This window comes from Chrysochloris asiatica, unplaced genomic scaffold, assembly GCF_000296735.1.
Source record: "Chrysochloris asiatica unplaced genomic scaffold, ChrAsi1.0 scaffold00027, whole genome shotgun sequence".
In the NCBI taxonomy this organism is placed as follows: Eukaryota; Metazoa; Chordata; class Mammalia; order Afrosoricida; family Chrysochloridae; genus Chrysochloris; species Chrysochloris asiatica.
Window position 1 is genome coordinate 15,103,546 of NW_006408545.1, and position 7,598 is coordinate 15,111,143.

The window sequence follows — 7,598 nt, forward strand, 5'->3', positions numbered from 1 at the left end:
TGCAGGGACCTCCACCTCCTGGCTGTCCTGGTGTTTTCTTCTGAATGACAGCCCAGACTGGAGTCCCCCCACCACCACCAATGTTGTTATTGTTGAGTGCCGTCAAGTCAGTTCTGACCCATAGCAACCCTGTGTAGGGTTTCTGAGGAGTTAACCAGACCCTTATTAAGCTAGTGTTGTGCCTACTCAGAGACTTGGAGCTGCCAATGGAGCCACTTTGAGTAAAGTTTTTATTTTATTATAACTCCCCTTCTCTTGGAAGCTGGCACCTACACCAGGATATACTACGGAATGCTGGCTGCCCAAAATATCACCCAAACAATCTGTTGGTAAATCAACACTAATTTTACTGTTTACAGCAAGGATAAGGGAGAGCTCTACTTCCTCACAGTCTGAGTAGTGTGTCAGAGCAGGGAGGGCACAGACATATGCTTACTGAGATTTTGAAATCGGCCTTAAGACCATCTTTCAATGTGGGATCACAGTTAGCGATGAGCAAGGACATAATCATTTAGGATTGTTGCACACAACAAGACAAAAGTTTTGAGGCAAAGCATCCAAAGAATCTAGCAAGTCTTAGGGTGTAAACTGTTGTTTGTTGCTCTTTATTAAAGAGTTGATGGGCTTTTCAGGAAACTCTTTCAGTGGCTAATAAAGTTATCTGCATCTTTTATGTTCCACGGCAAAAGTTCCCTGGAACAATAAAGGTATATTGATGAAGACAATAGAATAATAAAGCTATGTGTAGACAGTAAATTGTATAAAGGCTTGATTCTTAATAATAACAAGACCCATAGTGCTATCTTTAATTAAATTCCTTAATTTAGCCCCAATTGGTTTGAACTGCAAAGTTGACAGTTTGAACTCACCAGCTACTCCTTGAGGATGCTATACAGGGTTGCTGAGTCAGAACCTACTTAAAGGCATTTGACAACAACAATTCCAGTCCTAGGATTCCTGGTGTGGCACTGTAGGATAAACATGGACCAAAAGGCAGGCTTGAACAAGGTCGGCAGTTCAAACTCATCAGCTGCTCCTCGGAAACCCTATACAGGGTTGCTGAGAGTCGGAACCAACTTGATGGCACTTAACAACAACCAACAGCAACTCCCATCCTTGGGTCCTGGTGTGGCACTGTAGAATAAGCACTGAACTCCTAACTGCACAATTGGTGGTTCAAACCTACCAGGTGCTTGTCAGAATTTAACAACACAACACCTTTAATCCTGAGGAGCCCTGGTTGCACAGTGGTTAAGGTGTCACCTACTAACTAAAAGGTCAGGAGTTTGAAACCACCAGCAGCTCCATGGGAGAAAGATGTGGCCATCTGCTTCCGTATAGATTTACAGCCTTGGAAACCCGATGAGGCAGTTAGTTTTACTCTGTTTTAGGAATTGGAATTGACTTGAGGCCAAGGGGTTTGGTTTTGGTTTTCACTTGAACCCTAGAGATCCCTGGTGCCTGGTTAATGTATTTGGCTGCTAATCAAAGGACTTTGGTTCAAACCCACCAGCTTCTCCAGGAGAGAAAGATCTGGCAGTCTGTGTCTATAAGGACTTACAGCTTGGGAAACCCTGTGAAGCAGTTGTACTGTGTATCGTAGGGTCACTATGAGTCATAGTCGACACGGCAGCTGTGGGGATTGTACTAGTTTGTTTTGACTCTAACCCCAGACAGCCAGCCCTACCTTTCCTGTGCAGAATCCGTGGATGTGAAGGTTCCACACATCTTTCATCATAGTGGAGTCTTCCCCATCAAGTTCACTGTGTGAGAGTTAAAAGTTTCCTCTCTTCATCCCCAGTTCAGCCAGATCTCCTGAGAACAGAATTCCTCCCAGCCTGCTGGGCCAGCCCTGACATGCCTGAATTCACACACAATAGGTATGCAGTCTTGGCTCTTGCTCTAAGACTTAAGCAGACACTTGAAGAATTTATATAAGAAGCAGAATGTGAAATTGAGGCACTTTCTAAAGTGTTACCAAGTTAAAAATTACCACAGGGGAAAAAATCCACATGAATTACTTACATTGCTAAAGTAAATGTGACAGAAATGGCTAGATGCCCACCAAAGCTTACATTCCTCCTTTCGTACTTTTGAGTATCTCTGAAAAATGTGAGATTCAGCTACTCAGCCAAGGACCACATTTCCCAGGTTCATACTCACTAAGTGGAATCACGAGGCTGATTCTCACCAGTGAAATCGAACCTTCTAGGTCGGGTTTTTAAGCCTTTTTCATACTCTGTTTTTCCTGCCAAATGGTTAACAATAATGTTAAGACTCAGGGGATATCAGGCAAGATGGAAGCAGCCTAGATCTCAGGACCACCAAACAGAGAAAGGCAACCTGCCTTCTAGCAAATGAGGAAGAAATCTATTCTGCTAACCAAGTTGGAGACTAAAGTCTACCCAGAGATGCCCCGAAGAAAGATCTGGTGATCTACTTATGAAAAGTCAGCTTTTGAAAGCCCTATGGACCACAGTTCTACTTTGTGCCATGAGGGCACCATGAGCCGAAATTGACTTGACAGCTGTTATTATGTTAAACATGAAAAAATGTTTGGTCTATTTGTTACAGAAGCTAATAAAGGAAGGAAAACAATAATAATGTTCCCATAGGTAATCAGAAGAAAATCATTTCCGTCATTGTTTTCCATTGAAAAACCACACCCCAGTGAGAAATACCAGGTTTGGGCTTTGGGTGACCTTGATGGAAACCAGAACAAATTAATTTGGCTTTTAACAAATTAATGAAGTGGCAAGCATTTATAGACTGTCGTTTGCTGCACATCCTTTGAGAACCAGTTTGCTTCTGAGGAAAGGTTTCGGCAGCTGTGAACAGGCTAATAGTTTTCCTTATTTCTCTGCTTGTAGCAATAAGCTGAAGCGATTCTGGTTTATGCACTTCAGATGGAAAGAAAGATAGGGGTAAAGTTAGCTTTGAGGCAGAATCTCTTCAGTACCTAGATCATTTTTCTTGGAGTAGATTTTCTGCAGACTCATGAGAAAAACCTCTTCCTGGAGACTTCTAAATAGCTTCGTGGCCTGAAAGAACTAATGTCATTGCAGCAGATGAGCTCTAACTTTGAGGGACTTAACCTGCAATTTTTTTTCTCCTTAAGCTCAAAGTGTTCAGACCTATTAAGTCAAAGGAAAAAATAGAAAATATTCCACAAGAAAAAGGGAGAGAACCCTCTTTTCCTATATGTTCCTATAATGGTATAGAGATCAACTTAATGTTGTTCCAGGTACGAAACTATAGTGAGTTACCTGAAATAACACCTAAAAGGGTTTAGACCTGTTGATTTGAGGTGGGTCTCCACCCCGGAACAGTGCATTTCTCTGTGCATCAATGCAAGACAGAAGCATTCTGGCTCTACTGTTACAATAACGTAAAGACATTTGATCACCTTCTCCACCTGCCATGTATTTTCTATGCAATGAGATTGACAACTTGTACACCTATGTTCATTACAGTATTATTCACAATAGCCAAAAAATGGTGTGAACAACCCGTGCCCATCAACAGTTAAATGGATAAACAAAATGTCATATGTACGTACAATGGAATATTCTTCAATCAAGAGACAGAGAGTTCTAATACATACTACCACATGGATGAACCTTACAAATATTATACTAAGTGACATAAGCCAATGGCACAAGAACACATATTGCATGAAATACCTAGAATAAGCAAATTAATAAAGATAGAAAGTAGATTAATGATTATCAGAGGCTCTTAATGGTACTTAATAACAAACCACAAGCCATTATTGCTTAATGGCTACAGAATTTCTGTTTGGGGTGATAAAAAGTGTTGGAAATAGATAGTGATAATGCTTGCACAACGTTGTGAATGTAATTAATGTCACTGAATTGTACACTTAAAAATGGCAAATTTTGTCATATAAAAAGTGTTGGAAATAGATAGTGATAATGCTTGCACAACGTTGTGAATGTAATTAATGTCACTGAATTGTACACTTAGAAATGGCAAATTTTGTCATATATATTTAATTGCAATAAACATTAAAAAAAAAAAAAATCCTTGCTTTAACTGCCTTTTAAAATGTTGATGCAAAGTCTATATTATTGTAAGCAGACAGGATTTCTGAACTTTACGTAACTTCATCCAGAAGTTAATTGAAAAGTTGCAAACATGTCAGGATTTCCTTTCCAGAGCCACTTCTGCCCTTTGTGAAGCTGGGGTGGTATGTATTGAATTTATAGGCCTTAAGAGACAGCTACTTTCAGAATTTCTCAACTGTTTATTAATTTCTCCAGCAACTTGTGCATATTAACTTCTCAACTTGACCAGTCTTCTCCAAAAGCACTTCCAGTGGAGGAGACCCTGCTGTAGTTATTGTCATGTTTCCCAAGTTTGGCTTTGTGCCTGGCACAGGACTGGTGCTCACACATTTGGGGAATAAGTAAGCAGATGACAGGAGGCAATGAAAGAATGAATTCACCAATACTGCACACAGCAGCTGCTGCATCACAACCATGTGCAGGATGGCCAAGACACCAGGCACAAACAGCTGCCATATGCTGACTTGAAGGGTGGTCAGCAAGAGTCCCTGAAACTCTATACTAATTAAGATACAGGGGCAGCTACCCTAACCAAGACCCAGCTAATCCAAAGCAGAGGTGTATTTCTTTTGCACATGGAAGTTCAAACCAGTTTGTGATTCAGCTCTATAATTGTTAGAGACCAATACAGCCTTCTTCTATTCTGTTGCTCCACCATCCCTAGACTATTGCCTTATCCCCAATCCTCCTTTACAGCCAGATACAGTCATACAGACAGACAGAAGGATAGAGGAGAGAAGGAAGGACAGGAGAAGCTCCTTCTAGTTAAGTGCACAATTGCCAGAATGTAGCCTTAAGACCACACCTACCTGCAAAGGAAGTTGAGAAATGAACAGTCTTTATTCTGAGTGACCAAGCTCATGATCCCCACATATCTGTCCATTGGTCACAGTAGGGTTGCTGTGATACTGGAAGCTATACCACCCATATCTGAAATACCAGCAGGTTCACCCATGATGGACAGGTTTCATCAGAACCTCCAGAGTAAGAACAGACTAGAAAGAAGGACTGGTGTTTCCCTTTGAGATATTAGTCACTGAAAAACTTATGAACAAAGTTGGTGGTTCAAACCTGCCAGCTGCTCCTTGGAAACCGTATATTCAGGGTTACTATGAGTTAGAACTAACTCATGGCACTTAACAACATCAACCAACTTCTTTAGTCTGACTGAAATTGATCAAGCATGCAATCAAGACACATTGGAATGGAAATGCATTGGTGATTAGAATGTGAAGGTTGGAAACAAAGAAAGATTGGTAGTTGGAAAATATGGTATAGGTGATAGAAATGACACTGGAGATCACATGATAGAATTTTGCTAGACCAACAAATTATTCATTGCAAATACCTCAACAACATAAACAGTGACTATGAACAGGGATCTCTCCAGATGCAATACACAGGAGTCAAATTGAGTACATCTGTGGGAAGAAACCATTGAAAAGCTCAATATCATCAGCCAAAACAAGGCTGGGGCCAATTGTGGAACACACCATCAATTACTCATATGCAAGTTCAGGTTGAACAGAAGAAAATTTAAACGAGTTCACCAGAGCCAAAATCTGACCCTGAGTATTGGTGTTGTTGTTAGGTGCTATCGAGTTGGTACCAACTCATAACAGCCTTCTGCACAACAGAACAAAACACTGCCCAGCCCTGTGCCAACCTCACAATCTTTGCTATGCTTGAGCCCACTGATGCTGACATCATGCCAATCCATTTTGTTGGGCGTCTTCCTATTTGTTTGTGACCCTCCACTTTGCCATGTTTGATGTCCCTCTCCAGGTACAGGTCCCTCCAGATAACATGTCCGTAGAATGAGAGGCAACGTTTGGTCATCTTGGCCTCTAAGGTACATTCTGGCTCTATTTCTTCCATCACAGATATATTTGTTCTTTTGGAAGTTCATGGTACCTTTAGTATTCTCCCCCAACACGAAAAATCACATGCATCAATTCTTCTATGGTCTCCTTTATTCACTGTCCAACTTTCACATGGGTGTGAGCTTATTGAAATTACCATGGCTCAGGTCAGGCAAATCTTAGTCCTCAAACTGATATCTTTCCTTTTGAACAGTATAAAGAGGTCTTGAGTATATGCCTTGAATATATCCTATCTAAATTTAGAGATCACCTGAAAAACAGATTTGACACATTGAACATTAATGACCAACAAAGACCAGAGGAGTTGTGGGATAACATCAAGAACATCAAACATGAAGAAAACAAAAAGTCATTTAAAAGAAAGAAACAAAAAAAGGATGTCAGAAGAGACTTTGAAACTTGACCTTGAAAACAGAGTAGCTAAAGTGAATGGAAAAACTGATGAAATAAAAGAGCTGAAGAGATAATTTCAAAGGATAGAGAAAACAAAGTAAAATATTATAAAGAACTATACGAGGACCTGGAGTTAGAAAACCAAGTTGAAAGACCTGAAGAAAATAAATCAAGCGTCAACTTACAATACTGAAGGAATTTATGGACAAAATATTGCATGATTCAGGAAATATCAAAAGAAGATGGAAGGCATACACAGAGTCACTGTACCAAACCATTTCAGGTGGTAGCATATGATTAAGAACTGATGGTACTGAAGAAAAAGTCTAATCTGCATAAAAGTAAGACTCCAGGATTTATGAAATACTAATTGAAATGTTTCAGCAAACTGATGCAGCACTGGAGGTGCTCACAGGTCTATACCAAAACATTTGTATACAAAACGTACCTAGCCAACTAACTGGAAGAGATCCATATTTGTGCCCATTCCAAAGAACAGTGATCAAACGGAATGCAGAAATCATCAAATATCATCAAATACCACACACAAGTAAAATTTTGCTGAAGATAATTTGAAAATGTTTGCAGCAGGACATCAACAGGAAGCTTCCAGAATTTCAAGTTAGAATCAGAAGAGGGTATGAGACAAGGGATGTCATTAGTGATGTCAGATGGATCTTGACCGAAAGAAGAGAATACAAGAAAGAGGTTTCTTGTATTTTATTGACTATGCAAAGGCATTCTACTGTGTAGGTCATAACAAACTATGGATAACATTGTGAAGAATGGAAATTCCAGAACACTCATTGTGCTTGTGTGGAACCTGATCAAGAAGAGGCAGTTGTTCAAACAGAACAAGGGATACTGCCTCATTTAAAATCAGAAAAGGTGTGTGTCAAGGTTGTATCAATCTGTAGGTTGACAAATAATTTGATAAGCTAAATTATACAAAGAAGACTGAAGCATCAAGATTGGAGAAAGGCTTATTAACATTTGCAGATGACACAATGCTCCTTGCTGAGAGTGAAGACAACTTGCTGATGAATGTCAAAGAATATGGCCTTCCTTTGGAAGAGATCCGTATTTGTGTCCATTCCAAAGAGAGGTAACCCAATGGAATGAAGAAATCATCGTACAATATTATTGATATCCCATGCGAGTAAAGTTTTACTAAAGGTAATACAGAAATGGCTACAAGCATACATTGACAGAGAACTTCCAGAGGTTCAAGCTG